Source organism: Ovis canadensis, chromosome 1 (assembly GCF_042477335.2).
Source record: "Ovis canadensis isolate MfBH-ARS-UI-01 breed Bighorn chromosome 1, ARS-UI_OviCan_v2, whole genome shotgun sequence".
Taxonomy (NCBI): Eukaryota; Metazoa; Chordata; class Mammalia; order Artiodactyla; family Bovidae; genus Ovis; species Ovis canadensis.
In genome coordinates, this window is record NC_091245.1 from 12,204,422 (window position 1) to 12,231,208 (window position 26,787).

Below are 26,787 nucleotides of genomic sequence, written 5' to 3' on the forward strand. Positions count from 1 at the left end.
GGAGGGCAGGTGGCTCTGCAGCTGTTGGGCGAAGGGGCCGTGGATGGGAAGGTCTGGTCACGGAGTCCGCCCTGCTGAGTCTCTAGGCCACATTGTCTGGAGTGGTCTGGAGTAGGTAGTGAAGACGTGGGAACTGTCTTCAGAAGGCAGGTGGAGAGAGCCTGCCATCTGCCACAGTGTCATCGGATGCTGGCTGCACGTGACAGAGACTCAGTAGGAACAGGTTAAGGCAAAAAGAGGACTTTATCATACGGCAGCTCCCAGGACGTGGCTTTCAGGGACAGTTGCAACTAGGAACTCAAAGGACCATCCCCTTCCTCTCTTGATGCTCTGTCTTGTGTGTTGGCTTTATTCTTTTTATTTTTTGGTTCTTCTGCAGACTGATCCTTCTAGGGGCTGGAAGAACCATGGCACCAGCGACTCCTGCCTTGTGGTTTATGCCCTTCTGTGTGGTTGGCAGGTGGGGGAGATGTAAAGGAGGGGTGGGGCGGAGTCCTCTAATTGGCAGCAAGGACTGCCTGGTGTGGGAGAAGGAGCGTTCTCCAGATAAGGGGCTTTCTCTTGGGGAGGGATAGATGGGAGCTGAGCAGACCCAATATGCACCTACCACTCATGGCGGTGTGTGTGTGTGTGTGTGAGAGTGTGTGTGTGTGACACTTCCCCGACACACAGGCACCAGCCACTTTCTCAGATTCATGAGTTAACCTTCAGGACTTGGGTTAGCAGCTCTCACCCGCTCTGCTCCTTCCTAAATGAAAAGATGGCATCCCAGGAGGATGGCAGCTTATTTCTCCACCTAAAATTCTCCTCTTCCTTGGCTCCTTGGTGAAGACGCACTCAGGCGGGCATGATGAAGGGGTCATCATGAGTAGTGTTTGAGCTGGAGGGCAGGAGAGGAGAGGAGGGGTCTGACTACCTCAGTGAGGTCTCAGTTAAGATCAGCAAATAAAGGATCATTTCAGGTCTTCTACCCAAGATGCCTGGTTAAGAGTGGTTCTCTCTGTGCCTGGCGTTTCTTGCTAGCCCTGAAAGCTAAGCAGGGGGTGCCCGGTGCTGCGATAAAAGTTAATATTAAAGCCTTATTAGTGGTGTCTTCTGACCTCCTGTAGGGTCATCCAGTGAAGCATAGATGACAGGGTCTCCATGGAGGCTTTAGGAGACCAGAACAATATCCTTGAGCCCCCTGGAGGAGGAAGCAACAAGGATGGAGGCGGCCACCACACATGCCTGGCACAGGTGCTGCTGTGGATCCTGTGGTGGGGTGGGGGTGGGGAGACAGGACTGGGCAGTTTTCACCCAGATTCCTTACAGGTGTAAAGTATCTACCTGCACTGCCTTGTTTGACCTTAACGGTCTTTGGTCCCATTTTACAGCTGAGAAGACTGAGAGTGAGAAAGAGAAAGTGACTTGTTTAATTCCTAAAGTTAGTGGGTAGAGCTTGAACTGGGGCCCAGGGCTACTGGTGCCCAGAGGGTGGGACGGAGGCAGCTGACGAGACACAGTCACCTACTTCGGGGGATGGAGGCCCACCCATAGGGCAGCAGACAGCACCAGGCCTAAGCCCACAGGCTGTACAGGGGAATTCTGTAAAGGGAGTCATTGGGGTGGCCTTATTGATAATGCTCTGCTGCTGAAGGCTGTTGGAGCAAATGGGTATGTGTTGACCTTTCCCGTGGGAGATGGGATTCCACTTTCTGGAAACTTCTGCAGGCCCAGACCTCTCTTGAGCTACCAGTTTGCATATGCATATAGGATATCCCCATTTGGAGCCCACAGCCATCTTGACTCCCTAGATCTCCATCCCCAAACTGCTCCTTCTCCAGGGCCCCCCATTGCAGTGACTAGGACCATCTTACCTGAATCATTTTGGGTCAGACATCTAAGCATCACCTTCAGCTTGACTCTCCCTCCTCCCCACATCTGATCCACACTCAATTCCCCCAGACTCGTCTTCCTTGTTCAGTTGCTCAGTCATGTCCGACTCAGCGACCCCATGGACTGCAGCATGCCAGGCTTCCCTGTCCTCTTCCTTAACATCATTCAAGTATGTCCTGGCACAGCTGCCATCCCATGCCAGGTAACCCAGACCCTGGAGGCTGGAATGGCTCCCCCAAGCACACTTCCTCTGGGGAGGTGCTGAGCCTCTGCTTGCCAGCACTGCAAGTGAAGCATGACGGGAGAGGCATCCACTGAGGGAGGGGACAGCAGGCTTGGCGTCCTCTGGGGAGGAGAAGCAGGCATGGAACAGAACTGTTGACAGACTCCAGGCTGCTATATTGGGAAGATTTGACAACACACACAAGGAGAGAGTGAGGGCGCGTTGACGGCTGGTGAGAGGCGTGGGGGCTGGCTGGGGACGTGCCGCCACCACCCACGCAGGAGGAAGTTGGGAACAGATTGCATGGGACCGGTGCCAGCCTCCTGAGGAGCTGTCTGCTCCCTCTCCCCTGGTTCTGGTACCTGCTGAGCAACTGGGGAGGGGGTTGGCCAGGAACACGGGCTGTAGAGGGTGTGTCCTGAGATGGGAGCCTAGATCTGCACAGAGGGGCCTCTCTGCTTTGGGCGTTTGGTTCTCTCACTCCACTCCATTCCATCCCATCCCAAACAATCCAATCCTAATATCACCTGACACCTTTGTATTCCCTGCCTGTCTCCTCCCTACTCCATTCTCATCACCTTTCCTACCTCCAAATCCTCCACCATCTTATCCCATCCCTTACTCATCAGAACAGGATGTTTCTTCAAGTTTTGGTTGTTTTTCTCTCAAAGTGGAGGAGACAAGAGAATTTTTATTTGTTTATGATGGGGGGGGGATGTTTGAGGCAATCATCACATTCAGCCCCCCAGGTTGACATGGAATCAACTGGTTAATAACTCAAGAGTTGGGCATATAGTCCCAGAGAATGTGGCTTGGAAACATAGCCACGACTGGCCCCCCCCCCATCCCAGGCCCCTTCTCCAAGCCCACCCTCCAGGCACAGGCACAACTGGATTATCACAGGTGCTTCCTCTTGGGGTGCCCCAGGGGTGGGTATACGTTCCCTATTCCTTCTCCCCAACTCCCACCAGATGAACCATTCCCGAAGGAGTCAACAGGCTGTATAAGTTCAGCAGCCCTGGGGACACAGTAGGATTGCACTTCTTGGCCCCTCACGGTTGAGCCAGACCTGCCTGTGAAAGCAGAAATGTAAATGATTTTTAATTATCAGCCTGCTCTCCCCAGTGCCTTCGCCCAGGTGAAATAGAACAGTGATCAGACTCCCACATCACTGATGAGATCCTACAAGGAAATAAGAAAATGAGAAATAACCTCCTTTTGGAGTGCCTGATGTGAGCACTCAATTCATTGAACACATGCTGGTGGGCTGGGGAGGATGGAACCTGTCTTTAATTCCTCTAATTATTGAGAGGCTGCTCTGCACTGCCCCTTCCTCTGACTCCCACCCAATCTCCTGGAGTCCTCTGAAACAAACCGAATCTATTGTCCCTCCTAAGCCAGGGGAGGGGAGCATGGGGGAAGACGATGCCCCCATCTTCTCTTTCCCCGCACTGGGGGAGCACTGGGGGTATGTCTGTGAGGGACCTTGCAAATGGTAGGGTTGAATCCATGCCCCCCACCCCAACCTCCTCCCCGGGCTTCCTTTCTCTTCTTGCCTTGGCTCCCTCCCTCATTTTTGCATACCCTCACGGGGATTGGGGGGTGATTCTCACCCCTTGCCTGGGTTGGCTGGAATCTGGGCGATGACTCCTCCAAGAAACTGCTGGTGTGGGCGCGTGTGTTTAAAACTCAGGGGATGTCAGCAAGGTAGGTGGATTTGCAGAACCAGTGGCATTTCAGGCTAGGGAGGATGGAGAGCTCAAATGGGCCAATTCACCCTTTCCACAGATGGGCAAGCTGAGGCTTGCAGAAGGACAGGCAAGGGCATCTGTGCTGTAAAGGGAATTAGGGCAGCTCAGCACTGAGAACTGGGTTCCTCCAATTCTTCTGGAGGCCTTGAATGTCCAGCTAAAGCCCTGGCTCAGTCTTGCTGCCTCAGAAGTCACTGCTGCCTTTTGGATTGGGGAGTGTAGCTGAATGACTGGATTTCTTTCCCTTGAAGCTTTTTGCAACTGGGGTGAAGCTGGGAGCTTCCAGCCAATGACATGGTCTTACCAGGGTCTGCCAGGTGTTGCACCATCGGGGTCTGGATGCTAGGCTGAGCCAGACTGCAGGTTCCCAGCCTTGGCTGCATGTTGGAGTCCCTGGAGGGTCCAACAAAAGAAAAGTGCTCAGCCCACCAGGCTCTGGGAAGCCCTCTCTACAGGTGGTTTGAGGCTCCTTGGGGAGATCACAAACTCCCTGTCAGAGTAAAGCTTGGGGAATGGGTTTTCTGGAGCAGAGCAGGCTGGGAGTGTGACTTGTTACAGCTGTATTTCCATGGGAACAGGATCAGGGCAGGGACGGGAAACACGTGTCACATGCTCCTGCTGGCCCTTCCCTGGTGCATGGTTCCAATCACATCCCGCTGACCTGTCGGAGGAGCCTCGCCCTGCGTCTGATTCTAATGACACCGAGGGCCCTGCCATCTCCATTTGCCTTGAATTCCTAACTCTCGCTGCCTCCGGTATGGTCGTTAGTCACTCAACATTAATATCTCCCGCATCCGTCACCGCAGCGATGACGATCCTAGACTTGCCTGCCATCTCACCGGCCGAGAGATGTGAAGTGGGTCCCCGGGGCCTGGCTGCCCTGCCCTGAGTGGGCGGGGGAGAAAGGGGGACAGGCCAGCTTGTTAGATCTAATTATCTGGCTGCAGGCAGTGGGCCTGAGCTTGGCCCACCGCGTAATCCTCTGCCTGCCTTTCCGCCATAACGAGCCTGCCCGCCACCAGCTGCCGCGCGGCTAGATGGGACTGAGTTTAATTGCTACCCAAAATGTCAGCCCTTTCAAACCCACAGTATTTCATCACTTACCTTTAAAGAAGAGGGGGAAAAAATCAATTTGGACCGTGAGTTTCGGCAGCAAAGCCTGCAGAAAGGACTGCCCAGTTCTTCAGGGGAGCTGTTCTTTTCATTAAAATAGCTATTTTTAAAACTCTCTCCCTCTCCCTCTCTCTCTTTAACACGAGATGAAAAATCCCAGCTACAAGAAGGAACCCTTTTATGAGGGAATAATAATATAAAAAAGGAGTTTAAAAAAGCCCACTTCTAAAATGGATCCTTTCTCTCTCTTTTTTTTTAACCTCTCAAAGGTTAAAAAAAGAAAAGAAAAGGGTTTTATTCTCAAAGCGTTTTTTTACTGTTATGATCTCACTTCACCCTCACAGCAGCTTGGGGTGTTGGGGGAGGGCAGTTTTGTCATTGTCCCCATTTTATGGATGAAGGAAAGCCCCAGAGGCTGCAGGCTCTGCTGGGGGTGCGGTTACACGTCTATTCAGAAAACAGGAAGGAGGAAACCCTTTTCTTTCCCCAGACTGGTCTCTTCCTATGGGTCTGTGCATCCTATCCCCGTATCCACCCACAATACATCCTCCCCGATACAAGCTATTTACCTACCAGTCAGAAAGTAAAAGTAGGGAGAAGTTAACAAAAAACCCAGCGGCCCATTAGGGCTGAACATGCATTTAACACGCTCCCTGAGATCACAGCCATCCTTTCTTCCCTAGGGAGAATTCCCCCCCTTTCCTTTAGAAGAAAGGAATGTAATTCTTTTGGAGATTACATTCCCTGGAAACTGGTTTCTTGAGCTCCAGCCTGAAGAAGTGTTTCAAAGTCTGCAGACTAATTAACCCCATTGTTCAGAATTAATCACCTCAGGAATATTTGGAGTCAACAAGAGTTGTATCAATTGGGCTCTTAATAAACCTAATGAAACGCCTCAACATAAAGGCATATGAAATAGACTTTTAAAACATTAGCATAAACCACCAGCCTCCCCCGAGCCCTTGGCAGCACAATCAGTCTTAATTGACACTTTATTAGCACCAGGAATTGCTATCAATTTGGCGAATTCCCCCAAGTTGCCTACTGAAATGACAAAGTTATCTTTTTTTTAAAAAAAGGAAAAAGACAAGGAAGGACTTGGAGTTTTGGGTGAAGAAAGAGGAGAAATTAAATCAGAGTCCTGTAACGGAAATGGCAGTGAAAAGTGAAAAAAGTGGAAGTGTTAGTCGCTCAGTCATGTCGCTCTCTTTATGACCCCATGGACTATAGCCCGCCAGGCTCCTCTGTCCATCATGGGATTCTCCAGGCAAGAATACTGGAGTGGGTTGCCATTCCCTTCTCCAGGGGATCTTTCTGACCCAGGGATCGATCCCAGGTCTCCTGTACCACAGGAAGATTCTTTACTGTCTGAGCCAGACAGTAGCAGTGTCAAAAGCACCCTCCCCACTCCCTGGAGTCAGTGGAGCAGGGATCTCAGCCATCATGTCCTTCACGGTTGAAGAACTGCTCCTGACATGCAGTTCCAACTGTCTGTCCTAACTGGGTTGACCAGCAGAGGCGTCACTGCAGTGTCTGAGGTGGAGAGTCAGGCATGGAAATGGGAGAGTCAAGAAGTGCTTGGAGTCCTTCTCGAGTTTTTACTTATGATGAAACATTTGCTTTCAAAGGCTGAGAACTGTTTCAAATTGTGCATTCTCTCATCATTTCTAATAATTCTGCCCAGAATTTGAGGTAAATGTCAGAGGGTCCCTAGATTCTCCCTAGCAGTCTCAAATCAACCATGAGCCAGGGGATAAAGTCCCCAGGAGATAAAGTCAAGGGACTTCACACAGCTTGTTTGTCTGTCCTGGGTGTCTGTGACCACTTTGACGTCATTGCCCTCCCTCTCCCCCTCCCTCCTCTTTGTCTCCTTCCTCTTTCTGTAATTCCAGGGAACACAGTTTGGGGGCTCATCCCAGCTGGGCAAGGTGACCCCACACTTTCTGGAGTGGCTTTTGCTTACTGAGAGCAGCCAGAGAGGAAGACATCTTGGGAAGAACTGTGCTGACACAGAGAGGGCATGGATAGCTGCAGAATGTCCGGCCCATGGACAGAGAGTTGGAGAAATACAGGAGAAGCAGCTCATGCTTGATTTGAGACTGACAGGGGAGTCTGGTGGCTCCTGTTATATGCCCCCAACTTAGTTTAGAGCTCTCCACTGTGCAGCTATCAATGCATAGTAGACTCTGTGGCCAGACTGCCTGGGTTTGAATCTTGGCTCTGCTGTGTCTTAGCTATGTGACTTGGCTTGTCTCAGTTTTCTCATCTGTAAAATGAGATAATAATAGTGGCTCCTGAAAGGGTTGTAATGAGGATTGAGTAAATAAGGCTAAATTTCTTTGAACTGCGCCTACCACAAAATAAACACTATATAAGTGCTTTGCTCTTACTATAGAAAAGGAAACTGGAAGAAACCAGTAGTTAACACTTATTGATCTATTGCTGTGTGGTATCATGAAAGCCTAGGATGGAAAAAAATTGTGAGCGAAATGAGTCAATAGGCTCAGATACTCCCAGTTAAGAAGAGACCATCCCAGGGTCTCCCATGGAGTCATTGGTGACTGTTAGATCTAGACCTGTGGGATCTGATGCCAGAGTGAGCTTAAGACCAGGCACAGGTCTAAGTACTTCACATACGTTATCTCATTTCATCCTCATGGAGTCTTACAAGGTTGGTACAATAGTCAATATTTACCCTTATTTTATATGAAGGAAATGAGACACAGAAAGGTTAAGCCTAAGATCATACAGACAGTAAGTGACAGACCTAGGATGAAAGCTCAGACAGCCTGGATCCAACTTCTGTAACCTCAACCAGTAAGCCATGCATGGTTGTGACTTGGTGCTTTAGCTCTGGAAGAACATCAAGGAACACAACCACAACTGTTTCTCTAGAAATCATCCCAGAGCTCAAACTTGGGGGCAGAGGACACTTGGTCTTTCTATGAAGGCCATTCAGGTTGTCCTTCTAGAGTAAATGAACTTGAGGAAATCTTTCTACAAAAGCATCACATCAATGTTGGTCAAGCAAATGATAGCCAGCTCTTAGATTCCTTTAGATCACTCCAGTGGGTGTGCAGGAAGACTTCTGGAGTGTTATTGCGATTTCCCTCAAGTATTCTCCCTTGCGTTGCTCAGGTCAAATGAACTTTCCCTAATGACACTCTTAGCAGGACATTGCAAACCTTTGCCTCACTTCTTTTTCCTGGAGTATTTAGTGTCTAAGAGAGCTAGGGTGTAGTGTTGTATTCTGCCAGTAGGTGTCACCATATACAATTCTCTACCCTGCTGCTGCTGCTGCTGCTGAGTCGCTTCAGTCGTGCCCGACTCTGTGCAACCCCATAGGCGGCAGCTCACCAGGCTGCCCCGACCCTGAGATTCTCCAGGCAAGAACACTGGAGTGGGTTGCCATTTCCTTCTCCAATGCATGAAAGTGAAAAGTGAAAGTGAAGTCACTCAGTCATGTCCGACTTTTAGCGACTCCATGGACTGCAGCCCACCAGGCTCCTCCATCCATGGGATTTTCCGGGCAAGAGTACTGGAGTGGGTTGCCATTGCCTTCTCTGTCTCTACTCTGAGATTTCCTTAAATCTAGAATTTGAGTTCTGTAAAATAGTAAGTCTTTTTCTTAACACACGCTCAGTGATGGAGCATACAAGAAGAGGAAGCATTTCATGGATAAGGACAGTAACTTACTCTGGATATGATCAATCTAAGGATATTTAGTCTATCTGAGCAGGGATATGTTTGCCCAGTTGGATTACCCAGAGAGTTTTAAAAAATGAGACACGATCAAGGTCACTTTAATTACCTCTGAATTTTTCTCAAGGCTCATTCTCTAGCCTCTACCCCCATAAAACCCCTACTCTTATGAAATTTCTCTTTGTCATTTTCTTGCTTTAAATATGATCTCTAAAAAATATATCCCTAGAGAAAATATATATATATGTGTGTGTGTTATTTGCTCAGTTGTGTCTGACTCCATGTGGCACTATTATACAATTGAATGGTCTTTTCAAAATGCAAACCTTATCAATCAATGTAATATATCATATTAACAGAATAAAGAGCAAAAGCTAAAAGATCATCTCAATAGACACAGAAAAAGCATTTGACAAAATCCAACACCCTTTCATTATAAAAAAAGATCAACTAACTAGGAATAGAAGAGACCTTTCTTAACCTGATAAAGAGTATCTATTAAAAGCCCACAGCTAACTTCATACTTAATGTTGAAGGGCTGTATATTTTCTCTCTAAAATCAGAGGCAAGACAAGGATGTCTGCTCTTACTACTTCTATTCAACATTGTGAGGAAGTTCTAGCCAGGGCAATTAGGCAAGGAAATGAAAAAGTGAAATAAAAGGCGTTTGGATTACAGAATAGTAAAACCATCTCTATTTGCAGATGACATGATATCGTATGTAGAAAACCCTGAATAATCCAGAGAAAAAGTATTAGAGCAAATAAATGGATTCAGCAAAGTTGAATGATATAGAATCAATATAAAAATCAGTTCTATTTCTATGTAGTAGCAATGAGCCATCTGAAAATGAGATTAAGAAAGTGATTTGGTTTACAATAGCATCAAAAAGTAGTTTGTAGTAAATTTAACCAAAGAAATGCAAGAATTGTACACTAAAACCTAAATAAATGAATTGTAACTCATGGGTTGGAAGATATAATATTGTTAAAATGACATTACAAACTAAAGCAATCTACGGGTTCAATGCAGTTCTTATTTAAATTTCAACTGCCTTCCATCTCTTTCTCTCCTCTTCTCCATCCTTCTTTCCTTTCTTTTTTTCCAGAAATGTATAAACTCATGCTAAAACTCTAATGGAAACGCAAGGGACCTCAAATAGCCAAAAACAATCTTGTAAAAAAAGAACAAAATTGGAGGACTCGCAGCTCCTAATTTCAAAACTTACTGCAAAGCTATAGTAGTCAAAACGTTGTGGTACTGGCATAAAGATAGACATATAGATCAACTGAATAGAATTGAAAGCCCAGAAATAGTCCCATAGATCTTTTATTTTTGACAAGGGTGTCCAAATCATTCAAGGGGAAAGAATAGTATTTTTAATAAATGGTGCTGGGACAACTGGTAATCAACATATGAAAGGATCAATTCAGACCCTTCTATCACACAATTTAAAAAAAAAAGAATTAAAAGTGAACCAAAGACTAATTATAAGAATTAAAACTATAAAACTCTTAGAAGGAAACAAAGGTATACATCTTAGTAAACTTGGTTTCTTAAATATGACACCAAAAGTAACAAGCAACAAAAGAAAAAATAGGTAAATTAGACTTCAACAAATTTAAAACATTTGAACAGCAAAGGACACTGTCAGGAGAGAGAATATACAACTTACAGAATACAAGAAGATGTTTGCAAATCATATATCTGATAAAGGCCTGGCATCCAGAATATATGAAGAGCTCTTATAACTCAACAGCAAAATGACAGACAATCCAATTTGAAAATGGGCAAAGGATGTGTGCAGACATTTCAGATAAAATAATAGCCAATAATTATATGAAAAGATGCTTAGCATCATCAGTCAGGGGAATGAAAATTAAAACCTCAATAAAATAACTCATATAATATATATATTATAGGATGGCTGTAAAAGTCAAAATGGACAATAACAAGTGCTGGCGAGGATGTGGAGAAATTGGAACCCTTGTGCATTGCTGATGGGAATGTGAAAATGGTATGGCCGCTGTGGAAAATAGTCTGGCAATTACTCACAAAGTTAAAAAGAATTGCCATATGACCCAGTAATTCCATTACTAGGTATAGACCCAAGAGAATTGAAAACATGTTTCCGCGAAAACTTGTACAGACGTGTTCAAAGCAGCAAGACTCAGACAAAAAGTGAAGACGATCCAATGTCCATTACCAGAGTGGATAAACAAAATGGGGTGTATCCACACAATGGGTCACTCTCTGGCCATTAATAAAAAGCAATGATACATGCTGCAACACGGATTAACTTTGACATTATGCTAAGTGGAAGAGGCCAGACAAAAAAGGCTACACATAGTGTTTCCATTGATGTGCAATGCCCAGAGCAGGTAAATTCATATAGACAGAAAGTAGATTAGTGGTTGTCAGAGGACAAGGGGTAGGGGGAAATTAGGAGTGACTGCTAACAAGAACAGGGATTCTTTACGGAACGATGGATGTGTTCTGGAATCAGATGTGTGTGTGTGTGTGTGTGTGTGTGTGTGTGTGTGCGTGCGCGTGCGTGCGTGCTTAGTTGGGCAGTTGTGTCTGACTCTTTGTGAACCCATGGACTTTAGCCAGCCAGGCTCCCTTGTCCATGGGATTTTTCAGGCAAGAATACTGGAGCGAATTGCCGTGTCTTCCTCCAGGGGATCTTCCTGAACTCACTAAACACCACTGAACTATGCATCTCAAAATGGTGAGCTTTATGTTACATGAGTTTTGCTGCTGCTGCTGCTGCTGCTAAGTCGCTTCAGTTTTACCACAACAAAAAAATTGCAAAGAAAAATACAAACCTGATCATGTTAATTCCCAGCTTAAAATCCCTTCACAGGTTTCCCTATCTCTCCTGAGGCCTGCCTGAGCTGCTCGCTGCCATTTCTTTGGTCTCATTTCAGGACTCTTGGCCTTTTCGCCTTTAGATTCCAGTCCTCTTTCCCTCAGTCCCCTAAGGGATGTGCAAGCTTCCCACCTCCCAGAGGGCCTTTGTACAGACTGTTCCTTTGGCTTAAAAACCTCTTGTTTCACCCTCTGCATCTCTCATGGAACCTTCCATGATGTTCCAAACCATGTCAAGGCTCACATAGTCCTTGTTCTTTTCCTTCTGAGCTTTCCCCCTGTTTGTGAGTCTGTGTACACACACACACATACAGAGTTTATCTGACTAATGTCTCCCTTCCCCATCAGAAGACTTCCTTGGTTGATCCCTGGTCCTTGGCACAGTGGACAGCGCACAGCTTCTGCATTAAGCCCTGGATGGTCCCCTCTACTGTGGATTGCAGGGTTTAACTGTACCAGCCTCTTGCTGTTCTTGGCAGCTCCACTTCGTTCCTCTAGACCAGGGGTTCTCAATCCTGGCTGCCCACTTGGATTACTCAGGGGAATCGTTTTTTAAGGAACCAGGTTCAGGCTCCAGCCAAACAATTGAATAAGAATTTCTGGAGGTGGGATCTGGGCAGAGGTGATTTAAAAACTGCCAATGTGTTTCCCAATGTGTAGCCAGGTTGAGAATGGCTGCTACAGTCTCACTTCCCTCCTTGCTCAGCTCAACCCAGCCCGCACTGATTCTGGGCATCTGTGAGGTGTCCAGTCCTGGGTGAGTCCTTGGGAAACCCGGAGACCTAAGACACCGCTCCTGGGGACAGCACACCTCTCTTTTGAGCTTCCCTAGGGGCTTTGGGATACTGGTTACTGCCAAGAAACCAAGTAAAACAGAGAAAGTGGCAAACCATCTCTGAGCTCAAGTCACTGCTGGGGGCTCCTCTGGATATGGCTGTGAGGTCTTCCCCAACCCCTACCCAGCTCCTTGACCTTGCTGAGGCTGGGGGTTTTCCCAGTCTTTTGTATCAGTCCTGCTTGGGTAGGACAGAAAACCCCTGTGGGCGGCTGCAGATGTACAAAGTCTGGGTTAATGAACATTTGTAAGTCTAGACTGGTTTTGCATTGGCAAGCTTCCATCTCAGGCAGAAACCCCTCATGGGTGGCTCCCAGTGTCCTGGGTCCCAAGTGGGAGGGACTGAGGTAACAAGGGGGTTGAAATCAGTTTGGGGAGGGGAAGGGGGATTTGTATTGAAGCCTAGAAAGTGGGCAACTTTAACTTAGGTTGCATATCCCAGATCAAATCAACCAGCAAACATTTTATTAAGATGACTTTATTTATAATTTATGCAACACTGAGAAAACATCACTGTTATTGTTTTTTTTGCAGTCGCTTTGGAGGTAGGAGTTGGCGAAGATGTCAATGAGGCCAAAGCTATCCCTTGGCACTGCTTCTGAAGGGATTTTGCTGATCTTTCTGGAAAATGCTCTGTTTGACGATCCTTTGAGCTTAAATGAGAGGAAAACTCATGTCTTTTAAAGTAAGGGCCTGGCTTTGGCACATGAAGATAACAGCGAAGGGTTTTGACCTTTGTTTCCACTCTGCTATTGACTTCCTATGGGCCCTAAGGAAAGTATGTCCTCAGTTTCTTCTTCTGTAAAATGGGAATAATAACAGACCCTACCTCAAAGAGGGCTTTGAGGAGACTCAATGAAATAATACGTGTAAAGCACTTAGCACAACGCCTGATGCAGAATAAACTCTCAAGAAATGTTATTGCAGTCGGACATGTGGGCTATACATGGGCATGTACATCTGTGTTCACGCGTGTCTGAGAGCCAGGCATTGTATTTCTGAATCTGTTTCTCATGTACCGTATCATCTAATACATATATAAGCTCATGAATAATTGAAAGAAAATTAGGCATTAATATTTAAAACATGTTCCACATTGCTGATGTTCTACAGTGTGGAGTTGGTTAAAATTATTTTTTGGTCTGTAAAACAACCTGATGGCAAACATTTAATCAATGTACTTAGGTGCTTGTTTTGAATGTTTATTCCAATGTCCACTTCCCTAACTGGCAGTTTTTTATGAACATGGACCATTATGAGGTCACAGGACCACAGGCCTGGGTCCCTGAACATGCTTAGGTTTCCCAGTGCTGATGGGGGCATGACCAAGTCTCTGGGATGATGGAAGAGAGCGCTGGCAGAGGAGGGGGGATGATGGGAACTTTGCAGCCTGGGGGACCTAGGTTTCCATCCCTGCTCTGCCATTCCAAGCCATGTGGAAGGGACTGGAGATTAGCCACAAGCATAGCCCCTGACTAGCTCCTGGCGATCCCCCACAAATGGTAGCAGTCATTAGCTTTGCCCAGTTAGCAGCATTAGGGAGCAAACTTTCCAAACATCACAAGGAAATAGCAGCTTCCTTACCACGCAGAGGACCCCTCTCTCCCAGCCCTGAGGACTTGAGGGTCCAGAGGGAAACACTGCAGGCGATGATGGCAGAGAAGGCCCCCTTAGGGGCTCCTCACTCTGGTCCTGCTCCCGGAGCCTTGTCCTTCCAGGATGGGGATGGGCACTATACCAGTCCTGCCATGGTGGCTCTGCTCCTTGCCCTCTGTCCTAACAGAGGCAGGCTATTTTCCAAAAGAGCTCAGCTCAGCGCAAAGGGAAATGATCATGAAGATCCTCCTCCAGAGGACACAAACCTCCTCATGGACACAAACCTCCTCATGGACACAGAATGGCAGAGAGACCCAAGCCCGGACTCTGGGACTGGACCACGTGGCCGGCTCCTAAGCTCTCAGGACCTCAGCTTCTTCATCTGTAATAACCATAGCCCTCATCTGGGGTAATCACAGCACCTTTACTCAGATGGTTGCTGTGAGGTTAGAATGGTACCTGGCAGGTATGATGTTTGCGTGTGTGCACATGAGCATGCGTAGTCTCTCAGTTGTGTCTGACTCTTTGCAACCCCATGACTTGTAGCCTGTAAGTCTCCTCTGTCCATGGGATTTTCCAGGCAAGAATATTGGAGTAGGTTGCCATTTCCTCCTCCAGGAGATCTTCCCAACCCAGGGATTGAACTTGCGTCTCCTGTGTCTCCCACATTGCAGACAGATTCTTTACATGCTGAGCTATCAGGGAAACCATTGTTAGTTATAATTATGACAAAGCCTGAGTCCTCATGGAAGCCGTGCCAAGGGATTCTGGGCTCACAATCTCCTCCTCCAAAACCCCCATGAGAGAATGGGTGTTTCAGAGGGAAGGGACGATGGCTTGTTCAGCTTTTTTATTTATTTATTTTTTGGCTGTGTAGCATGCAGGATCTTAGTTCCCAACCAGGGCTTGAACCTGTGGCCCCTGCAGTGGAAAGTACAGAGCCCTAACCACTGGACCAACAGGGAAGTCTGATTTGTTCATCTTTGAATTCCAAGTGCCCATCGCCACCTGGCACATTGCAGGTGCCCAATAAATAAGTGATGTTAGGCCACTAAACAATCTTACGGCATTGGGGTTGTGAGCTCCACTTTACAGGGAAGGAACATGGGACTCCCAGAGGAGAAGGGACTTGCCAAAGCCACATGGGGTGGTCAGTGAAACACCTGGGTTTGACTCCAAGCCTTTTTCTCTTTGCTGTCAACCCGGAGGGTGACCCAGGCTTTCCCACCTGGATGGCCAGCTCTACTCAGTCCTGAAGCATCTACCATCTTGCTCCCACCTGGGGAAGGGGCCTTGAGTGGACTCCTACTCTGGGGCCCAGTGGGACAGCTCCATACAACCTCACAGTGCAGCATCAGGGCAGGGAGCTAGAATGTCAGAGAGAGAGGATGGGAGAGCACCCTCCCACAGGGTGTGGAGGCAGCCAACAGATGGGGAGAAGGCAGAGATGATAAGATGCAGGCACGGGCCTTGCGGGGGGAGGGATATTCCTGGCCCTCCCAGAGTGACTCTAGTGTGCCTTCCATGGTGTGTGGTGGCAGAGTGGGATGGGACATGGCTGACAGGTGGTCCAGAGGGCCTGTGTAGAAGCCTGGGAAGCTGGGAGGGGGAGGGATAGTAGCAAAGCCTACTGACCTATTCCTGGGCTGATCAGAAAGAAGGGTGGAGGGTGCTTCCTACAGAGGGGTGGCCTCTCTCAGAGGTCCCTGACACAGCCAGCGAATCCTGGTGATGACGGTTTGTGTGGGCCTAGCACCCTCACTGTCTGCTGTACCCAGAGACCTGCGCTTCAGGTGGGGCAGTGTGCGTCCTTTAAGGCTGCATTTTGTCTCCTGGAAAGAACCTGGTGACCTCCACTGGCAGCTCTGAATGTGAATATGGGAACTGCCAGTTAAAGAGACAGACTGGTATAGGGAGGGGAGCCTGGCCTGGGTCTCTGGGCTCCAGTCTTCCCATCTGTATAGTGGGGAGATTGCATTTATGACCTCTGAGGTCGCTCCTTGCTCTGATGGTGACTGAAACCAGCAGACAACTAATCAATGTTGAGTAAATGAGAGAGTCAGTGTGGTTCCACATTGATGATAGGATTTAGGCAGATGACTTTTAAAAGACAAGTGAGGCTGTTTTTTTTTTTAAAACTTTTTATTGAAGTAGAGTTGATTTACAATGCTATATAAAGTGTACAGGAAAGTGATCCTATTATATGTATGTGTGTGTGTATATATATATATATATATATATACATACATATATATTCCTTTTCAGATTCTTTTCCATTATAGGTTATTACAAGATGTTGAATACAGTTCCCTGTGCTACACAATAAGACCTTGTTGTTTGCTTATTATGGCTTCCCTGGTGGCTCAGATGATAAGGAATCTGCCTGCAATGCAGGAGACCAGGGTTTGATCCTTGGGTTGGGAAGATCCCCTGGAGAAGGGAACGGCAACCCACTCCAGTATTCTTGCCTGGAGAATCCCATGGACAGAGGAGCCTGGAGGGCTACAGTCCATGGGGTCACACAGAGTTGGACATGACTCCGTGCCTAAGCACAGTAAGCACGGTGAGTGAAGTGAAAGTCGCTCAGTCGTGTCCGACTCTTTGCGACCCCGTGGAATTCTCCATGGAATTCTCCAGGCCAGCATACTGGAGTGGGTAGTCTTTCCCTTCTCCAGGGATCTTCCTGACCCAGGGATTGAACTGTGGTCTCCTGCATTGCAGGTGGATTCTTTACCGAATCCTGAGCTATCAGGGAAGCCATGTATAGTAGTGTGTATCTGTTAATCACAAACTCCTGACTTATCCCTCCTTCACTTTCCCCTTTGGTAACCACAGGTTTGTTTTCTATGTCTCTGGGTCTATTTTCGTTTATAAATAAGTTCATCTGTATGATTTTTTAGATTCCCCATGAAAGTGATATCTGTGATATCTGCCTTTCTCTGACTTATTTCACTTAGTGTGACAATCTCTAGGTCCACCCATATTGCTGAAGATGGCATGATTTAATTCTCTTTTGTGACTGAGTAATATTCTGTATATATATGTCACTTTAAAAAAATCTATCATATGAGGCTGTTTCAACCTGCAGAGTTAACAAAACATTGAACATTCCTGGGCTGCTTATTCTGTGCCTAACATTGTACTGAGCGCTTCCTATCTGTTGCCTGATTAAATCTTCATGACCACTCAACAACACAGGTGCTGTTATTGTTCCCATTTCACAGAAGAGAATTGAGGTACAGAGGACTACTCTGCCCCACAGGCAGAATGGTGATATTGCTCAGAACTCTTTCAGCTGCTTGGGGTAGAAATGCAACTCATAGCCTTAAGGATAAAAGAGAAGGTATTCTTCCATATCTATAAAGTCCAGGATGACCTGACCCAAGAGCCCAAATTACAGTTTTAGGAATTTTCCTTTCTCCTGCTCACTTCAGCATGACCAGCGTCAGGGGGAATGCCCACTCCAAGAAGAAAAATAGTGTAGATGTTAAAGGCTCCATTTCTGAAGTCTGAGTACCTGGGTCAAGCTCTAGCCTGGCTGTGTGACCCTGGACAAACAGCCTGTTTGGCTCAGTTTCCTTGTGTGTGAAATGGGGATAAGAGCTGTACTTACCTTGTGGGGGTGTTGGCAGCTTAGATGAGTAGCAAGTGCATTGGAAATGGACTTGACCTTCAGTGTGTGTGCACTGCTGGGGCTACTTTTAAAAGTTCCCATTGGGGAGAGAGCCTCCCCTAGCCTACAGTCTGAAAAAGCCCCATGTTTGACTAATACTGGACTGACTTGGGTCCTGTGCTGTCTGCTAAACCAACGCCTGTGGCCAGGGAAGGGAATATGCTAATTAGGCCTGATCACATGCCCACCCCAGAGCACAGAGAAGGCCAGTCCTCCCAGCGCTATGGACCAAGTGTGGTGATGGTTGACCTGCCAGAGGAAAGTCACAGTGTGTCACTGGAGGGGTGTGCATGCTGAACGGGCACAAACCAAAAGGTGACCGTGGACATGAACCCAGGTATTAATAGTTCACCTCCCAAGAATGCAAGCACGGATTCTTTATAAAGAAAGATAATTCCAGACATATATATTTCAGCAAAAATTAAAAAAGAAAAGTAGTTTTTCATTTATTTAAAAGATTAACTTATATACAGAAAAAATTAACTTTAAAATTTTCTGTTCAATTCTGTGCATTTTAATGCCAGCATGGGGTTTTGGGATCACGACCATAAACAGTGTCCAGAACAATTCCAACACCACCAAGAATTCCGTCATGCTGACCTATTGTAATCAGTCCCTCTCCTACCCCAGACCCCAAATCTGTTCTCTGTCTTTACAGTTTTGCCTTTTCCAGAATGTTCTGTAAATATAACCATTGACCTGTAGTCTTCTGAGATTGCCTTCTTTCACTGAATATAATGCATTTGAGATGCACCTGTGATGTTTTGTGAATCAATAGTTTGTTCCTGTTTATTACTGAGTAATATTCCATAGCTTGGCTATAACATGTTTTGTTTATCTATTTACCTGTTAAAGGCCATTTGCATTGTTTCCAGTTTTTGGTAATTATGAATAGTGCTGCTATAAACATCTGTGCACAGGTTTTTGTGTGAACATAAGTTTTTATTTCTTTGTAAATAAATACTTAGAAGTAAGTTTTCTGAGTCATATGATGAACTTTATAAGAAACTGCCAGACTGTTCTCCGGGGTAGCTATACCACTTTGCATTTCTACTAACCATGTGGAAAATTCTGGTTCCTCCGCAGTCTTCCCAGCACTTGGCAGTTGCCAGTATTTTCTACTCTTGCCTTTCTAACAGATGTGCAGCCCAAGCATGGAGTCTTAACTGAAAATTTTAGTAAATGGTGTTTGTGTGTGTGTTAGTTGCTCTGTCGTGTCCAGCTGTATGCGACCCTTTGCACTGTAGCCCACCAGGCTCCTCTGTCCATGGGATTCTCCAGGCAAGAAGACAGGAGTGGGTTACCATTCCCTTCTCCAGGGGATCTTTCTGACCCAGGGATTGAACCTGGTTCTCCTGCACTGCAGGTGGACTCTATCGTTTAAACCAAAATGGTGTTCAGTGGCTGCAAAAGTCAGAAAAAGGCTTGCTGGAGTGAGCAAGACCCTAGAACAGTGTTCAAAGTGGGGTTGGGTGGGGGGTTCTTGTGAGTGTTGGAAGGGACTGTTTTAAGACAAGTTGGTGGTGGACCTGGGAGAGCGGAAGGCCTGTCAGGACTGTGAAGGACTTCAGATGTCACCCTGGGTTATCCTCCACTATGCCTGTGAGGAGACCCAGGTCTGGATGCAGAGGAAGGAACTTGCCCAGTCACAGGACACACAGCAGTGTCTCAGGAAATGGGTGTATGACAAAAGGAACTTTCTTCCTCCGATTCCTCTGGGGCTGGGATAGATGGCTGTGCTTGCGCTGGAGGTAGTGGGGGCACCAGCTGATCTTTCTCGGGTCCTTTGAGCTGGGTTCTTGGTGACGGGCAGGACTCAGAACCAGTTCTGTGTGGCATTGCCTGGCCTGGTGGGACCCTGTGCTTACTGTGGAAGAAGGAGGGCCTAGTGCAGAGTTGGGATGAGTGGCAAATGTCCATCCTGCAGATATTCATTGAACTTGTTGCGTGAAGAGCGGGCCATTCGCCTGCTTCTGTGTGACCATGGGTGACAGCCCTGGGGTCTTTGAGGGCTCTGAATCTGCATGAAAGCCACTAGGCCTGTCCCAAATGGAATCCAAGCTATCGCTCCCCCAGGATGACAGCAGTCCAGCCAGCTCCCACAGCCCTCCTGTGTCTGAACCTCGGCAAAAACTGCAGGGGATCAGGGCTGAATCGGATGGAACACGGCCCCAGGTTCTGGGGGCCAAGTCAGGAAGGACCAATGATGGCCTCGTGAGATGGGGAGGGTATGTCTTGGTCCCCACCTCAGCTTTTACAGGGGTGGGGGGTGTCTCTCTCCGACTTGCAGCTAAAGCACTCATGAAATGAGGAGGGGACAGCAGAGAAAACCTCTGTTCAAGAAGCTCAGGGCCACATATACCTCGGTCAAGGAGGTGGGCGCCTGCCATCCACGATGGTAGCCACACCGTAATCTACCTGCCCCACTTCTCACTCCCTGCTCTGCCGTGGACCTGGAATTCCACCATTAGGGTCTCTCCTTTGATTAGAGCTTTGACTCCAGAGGAGCCCTATTCATATTACCTGGGGAGGGCAGGTCATTGTGTGTGATTTGATTAAACTGGCTGCTGCCGCTTAGAGAGTACCTAAGTGTAAGAGGAGAGGGCTGATGAGGGACAAGTAGGAGACGGGTTGGTCTGAGCCAAAGGCGTGGTCCAGCTATGTCAGGAGGGTGTGTGTGTGTCGAGGGGTGGTCAGGCATGACCCAGATGGGGAGGCAGACCCATCGTGGGACCTCTGGGGCAGGGCTCTGGAGGAGGGCAGGGCAGGAGTGGCCTGAAGGCATCCTTTTGGTCTGCAGTTTTTAGAATCACGCATGCACCTTATGAAGCCTGTGTGCTCTCGAGACCTTCAGATGCTGCTGCGGGGCTGCGCTTTGGGGCACTGGAAGAGTCCTCTCGGACCTGGGCGGTGCCCCCTTTACCTTCCCTCAGAGCAACTCTCCCTGGCAACAGAAGCTTATGATGTAGGAAAGTGAGTCCTGCCTCTTGGCGTCTTTTCCCCACTGGCAACATCAAAGGTGACTGTACCCTCTGCTTCCAGTGAATGCATTTTGGACTGAGGAGATAGACTAGCACAGACAGTGATGAGGACAATAACATCTCAACAGTGACAGCGATAGGTGCCGTTTTAAATGCTTATTTTCCACCAGGTGCTGGTCAGCACTTCATAGGCGCTGCATGTAATCCTCGCAAAGGTCCCACAAGCACCCCATTTTACCAATGAGGAGATGGAGGCGTGGCTTGTTCAAGGTCATGTGGTGAGTCTAGAAAGGATGGGGAATGCACACGTAGGTCTCACTTCAAGCGGATGCTCTTGAATGCCTCTCGAGGTCAAATAAAGTGGAAGTGGTCGATCCCTTAATTAAGCCAACAGGGGAGTGTGCAGGAGGAACCCCTGGGGGTCCTGGGCCCAGCTGGGTGGGGAACAGGAGACCAGGGGGAGCCCCTGGTCTGTATGGAGGCAATAGGGTGGCACTGCTGGGGAGCACTTTCTGCTGCTTGCTGCTGGGTAGCCCTTGTCCTTGGTTGGCATTCACAATGGGACTTCCCTGACTCGTCCTCAGCAAAGTTTATCCAAGGAGAACTTGGCTGTAAATTTCCCCAACTCCGTGGCCATCCAGCCCTGGCCCTGGCCTCGGTCAGTGGACGCTGCTGAGCTGACAACAGATTCGTCACTGGCTGAGTCCTGAGCCAGCACAGCTGTCAGCGGGGAGGAGTGGCTCTGCGCCACGACCGTGGCAAGTTTACCCTTGAGCCTGACAGGTGCAGACAGAGATCTCAGAATTTGTGGCTCTTCTCTCTGAGTGATGGATGGACCGGCTCCTTGAGTCTCTGCTCCACCAACTGCTGTCAGAGCAGGTGAGTCTGTGGAAAGTGCTGTGGATGGTGGGACACGTCTGCTATAGGCCTTTGGGGCAACTTGGTCAGTGGGCAGGGCTGGGCATGGGTGCCATGACCCTGGCCAGACTGGAAGAAGGGACATGGTGGTTGGGAACCTGATGTCCATCACTCCCCACCCTCCTGACTGTCTGTGTGCCATCTCTGCACAAGGCATGATGTCTGGGAACAACTTGTCTTAACATTCTCTCTTTCCTGCTTGTTTCTTTCAGCCAACCCATCCACCCAACAAACATTTATGGAGCATCCATTATTAGCAGGCACTGTGCTGAGGAAAGAGAGCATAGAAAACCCCCAAGGTGCCCGTCCTTATGGAGCCGCGAGTGAGAGGCAGAAGCCAACAAGTTCAATAAAGAAATAAGAAAAAGCCTAGGAGTGATGAGGGGCTAAGAAAGGAATTCAGATGAAGGGAGAGTGAACAAGGGGACACTTTAGGTGGTCAAGAAAGTGTCTCTTTGGAGAAGGAAATGGCAGCCCACTCCAGTATTATTACCTTGAGAATTGCGTGGACAGAGGGGAATGGTGGTCCATAGGGTTGAAAAGAGTTGGACATGACTGAAGCAACTTAGCACAGCATGCGAAGTGTCTCTTAGGAGGTGACAATGTGTGAAGAGATGGCTGGCCAGGCGCCATGTCTGGGAAGAGCCCTAGGCAGACAGAGCAGCTGGCGCAGAGTGCCTAAGGCGGGCGTGAGCTCAGGGCACTGGAGGAACACGGACGGGCTGCCCCGGCTGGAGCAGACTGAGTGGTGGGGATGTGGCAGGGGACAGAGGCTGGCGAGGCAGGCCAAGGGCTGCTGCTTCTTTAAGTCAGCACAAGGAACTTGGCTTTCATCCTAAGTGGGATGGGATGCTATTGGGGTCTAAAGTAGGGGAGAGGCATGCTCTGATTTATGTTTTGAAGTGATTACTCTGGTTTCGTGAGAGCAGATGCCACTAGCAAAATCCAAACTTGCCATGTTTCCCCAGCTGCCAACACACACAGCCTGCCCAGAATATCCAATGCCATTTATCCCAGCGCCATTCTGACCGTATCAGACGCGTTGTGTCTAAGATGATTTTAAATGCATAAAGTTTGGTAATAGTGTCATTATACCCAGACACATACCTCATATGTATTTCTTTTAAAGATGTGTGGGCAAGGTTCAATCCTAGCCAAGAAAGATACAGAGCCTTGAGTAAAATTGGCACCATTACAAACCATCCTAAGTCCATCAGTTACAAGGACTGCTCTTAATAAATTGAATAACGCAGGGAAGTTAAGTGTAGGCGCCTTAAAAGTGTGGGCCCATTGGCCCAAAGGGATATTAACAGATTGGCATTTAAGTGTTGATGTTCCTCAAGCTTTGGGCAGCGTCGTAATTCAAAACATGGTTTGGTGTGACAACATTTAGCGTGATATGTTGAATCTGAGATGAGCGTGTCATACATAAAAGAGAGGAGGAGGGCTAGATGCTCAGAAAGGGAAGGAAGAGTGGAAATTGAGAAAAGCATATTAGAGCATGATAGGAAGGAATTTAGAAGCCCTGGAATTGAATTGCAAAGAACAGCATGAACTTGTGACTTTCACATTCTGCTCCATCACTGAAATAGCCCAGGCTGCCTCTGGGCTGATGCACCTTCCCCAGGTATTGTGATAGAATCAGGCAGCCACAGGGACTGTGGGTTAGTTTTTCAAATCACCTTGTACTGAAAGGAAGTGGGGATTCCCCGAAGGATAACTGTGCTGGCTCTTGAGGTTGGAAGGCAATGATGCTTTCAGAGATGCCTGCAGGAAAATTGGAATGTGCACAGAGGCCAGCTCAAAGAGAACCTCCTTTACCCCTATCAGGATACCCAAGCGGGGACAATCGGAGCATACCAATTGGTAATTGTGGGCAAGGGACACAAACTAAGGCCGAATAAGAGTTTAAGTCCATGAATTTACCAAAAAACGGAAACAAATAGGAAGGATGCTAGGGACGTTGGCATGCACGCAATTTTCAGCATGGTTTACAGAGGGATGTGGATCAAGTCACATGGCCAAAGGGTCACACACTGTGGTCAGCAACCAGGTCTCCAGTCCACATTTTTGTTGATTTGCTCCAATGGTTTGCTTAAAGGATGAGAGTGCATGTAGAATTGCACTATTCTTTAGGATGTTTTATATGATTTGAAGAGAAATCCCTGGTGGCTCAGACGGTAAAGAATCTACCTGCAATGCAGGAGACCTGGGTTCAGTCTTTGGGTTGGGAAGAGCCTCTGGAGAAGGGAATGGCTACCCAGTCCAGTATTCTTGCCTGGAGAATTCCATGGACAGTGGAACCTGGTGAGCTATGGTCCATAAAGTCACAAAAAGCTGGACATGACTGAGTGACTAACACTTTCACTTTTCTAAAGAGGATGTTTATTCAGTGGTGCTCAGTGTTTGTAAACAGCAAGAGATGGAGTGTTATGACCTGCAAGGCTTGCTTCACTTAGTGAGAACACACTCTCAGACCCACAACACCTGGATTCCGTCATTGTAGAATTTTGCGTGCCACGTCCACACTGTCCTTTGTCCGGGAAAAGGGTGTATATTGTACCAGAAGGAAATCAAGGTGTCTTGAGAAAAGGAAGGAGCAGAGGGATGGCACCGTGCCCTGGCCAGAGCGACCAGCACCCCAGGCCTGTGTTTAGTCAGGAGATACGTGTGTGCCTCGGTGTGTTCTCATGCTAGGAGGGTAAAAAATGTGAATTATTGTAAAGTTTAAAGTTAGAGACCTTTAACGTATAATCCTGATTTTCAGGGTTGTTTTTTTTTTTTTTTTTTGAAAAATGAGAAGGTTTGGAAGTGCTGAGCTAGTATTTCCATTGTTATGGAAGGCTGGGGTTGAATAGGAATTTCTCCTTCCAGACCTAGCTGGCCACTCCAGCTAGCACTAGTCCCTACCATTCTCTTTTGTATCTTGTTTAAATTACTTTCTTGAGCTCAGTAGACATTTAAGTTTTGAACCTTTGTTGGTGATATCAATCAACAACAATAATAAATGGCCATTATTACTATTTTACAGGTAAGAAGACTGAGACCCAGAGGGCTCAAGCAAGCTGCTTTAAAGTCACAGGTTGGGGGGAGGGACTGCTGGCTGATTATCCTACCATCCATTCTCCTCTCCTTCATTGCAGACAGAACCTTATTTCATTTGGGCTAGAGTGTGTCCAGGTAAAAGAGTACATTTCCTAGGTTCCTTTGCAGTTAGGTGTGGCTGTGTGAATCAGTTCTGGCCAAGAACATGTAGGCAGTGTCAGACAGATCGTTTAAGAACATCCTTAAAATGGAGGGACAAGCCCTTTTTTCTCTCGCTTATCCTCGTTCCTGACATCTGGAATGCAGAAGTAATGGCTGGAGCTCTTTCGTGCATATTGGGCCATGAAGAAATGTTGAGGATGAAAACCATGCATGTACGAATGGGGCTAGGAGGTGGATTTTGTGGTGAGTGTGTAGATCCACCACACCAGGCCTGATCCACATTCCATTAGACCTCTTTTTTGATGGCTGTCTGTTTCTGTAGCTGATACAGTGTTGAGGCCAGGGTGTATTCCCCCACCCAGCCTTCTAGTCTGTGCTGCAGTAAAAGCTTTCCATATCGCCTGAAGCTGGCTTCCACACTCCCTTCTGGCCTCCTGGCATTGGATGAGCCACTGGAGCACATGCTTGGACTGGCTAATTAAGCAAGTGGCCACCTTCCAGTTCCACAGAAATGACAAAACTGACCCAAGCAAGGACAATCTGGAAGTTTCTTGGTTGGGGAACTAACCATATGTCGCCTCGCTATAAGAACAGTAGCCTCTGAGTGTCTTCTCTGGGCTGCCCTCCAAGGCCAAAGGATGGATAAACAATGCCTGCAACAATGACCAAATGGAGGGGCTTCTCAGGGAGACTCCAAAAGTTTGCCAAGGCTGTTACCAGCTGGCACCAAATTTTTACTCACGTGAAGTGTATTCCTGTATTGAAAAGTGTCTTTTCTGTTCAAAGTAATGGATCCCTCTCATTCGAGTGGTTGGGATCTATTTTGCCTTTGGAAAAGAGAACCCCACATAGTCAGATAGTGAAGACTTCTCTGGGGGCCATGAATGGATACAGCCTGGAAAATTCTCAAGGTTTGTGTGCAAGCCTATTCAGACTTAAAAACAATGACAACGGTGATAATGATATTGCTTGGAGCCATCTCCCCATCTTTCTTCTTGCTTTCATTTCTTCAGTGAGCGGTCTAAAGCTGCCCCTCATTATGTCCTCTTCCTCTTACTGCTCATCCCAGGGGACCCGCTTTTGCCCTGGTCACCCTCTGAGGACTATTCTGGTTAAAGCCATCAGTTGTCTCCTATTACTGATTCAACGACTTTAAGTTATCATTTGGTTGGACCTCTCTCTGCAGTTTAATACTGTCAGTCACTTTCTCAGTCACTTTTTCCTTAAATATTCTAAACCTTCTGCTCTTTTGATCTTCTGACAATATGATCTTTTGGTTTTTCCCTCTCCCTCTCAGACCAAACTTTCTTCAGTTTTGGTTAAAACCAATCCTTGTTTTTCCACCTTGTTTTATGTCCCTGGATATATTCCAGTGTCTACCAGTTTACAGTCGATGGGAACTTCAATTTGTATCCTACTGTTGTGAGAAAACTGCATACATCTCGTTTATTTTGGAAAAAAAAAATCCTTTTTTCCGGAAGGTCCGTCTTTGGCCCCCCTCTACCCCTTCTCCTCGTCTCTACTTCTCTTCCTCTCTTGCCTTGCTGGACACTCTCTCCTGAGGCTCTTGCTCTTTCTCCACTCCTCTTTTCACTCCCCTACATTTAGTAGTAGTTGTGTTACTCACTCAGTCGTGTCTGACTCCTTGCGACCCCACAGACCGTAGCCCACCAGACTCCTCTGTCCATGGGATTCTCCAGGCAAGAGTGCCGGAGCGGGTTGCCATGCCCTCCTCCAGGGGAATCTTCCTGACCCAGGGATGGAACCAGTGTCTCCTGCTTTGCAGGCAGACTTGGATTCAGTCCCCCTATACTTATCGAACACTATTTGCCCATTATGCCTATCTTAGATCAAGTCATCAGAAAACAGGCTCTAAGATGGAGAGCTGAACTGCTGAGTTGAAGCCAGGGAGACCCGCCTTTGTGTCCTGCACTTGGGAGGGGCCGTGCCCCTTGAGTGGCTGAGGTAGCCTCCTTCTAAAAGGCAATTCATGAAGAATAGTCCAGTGGGAGCAGACTGCAGGGAAGTGAGAGCCTCAGTCT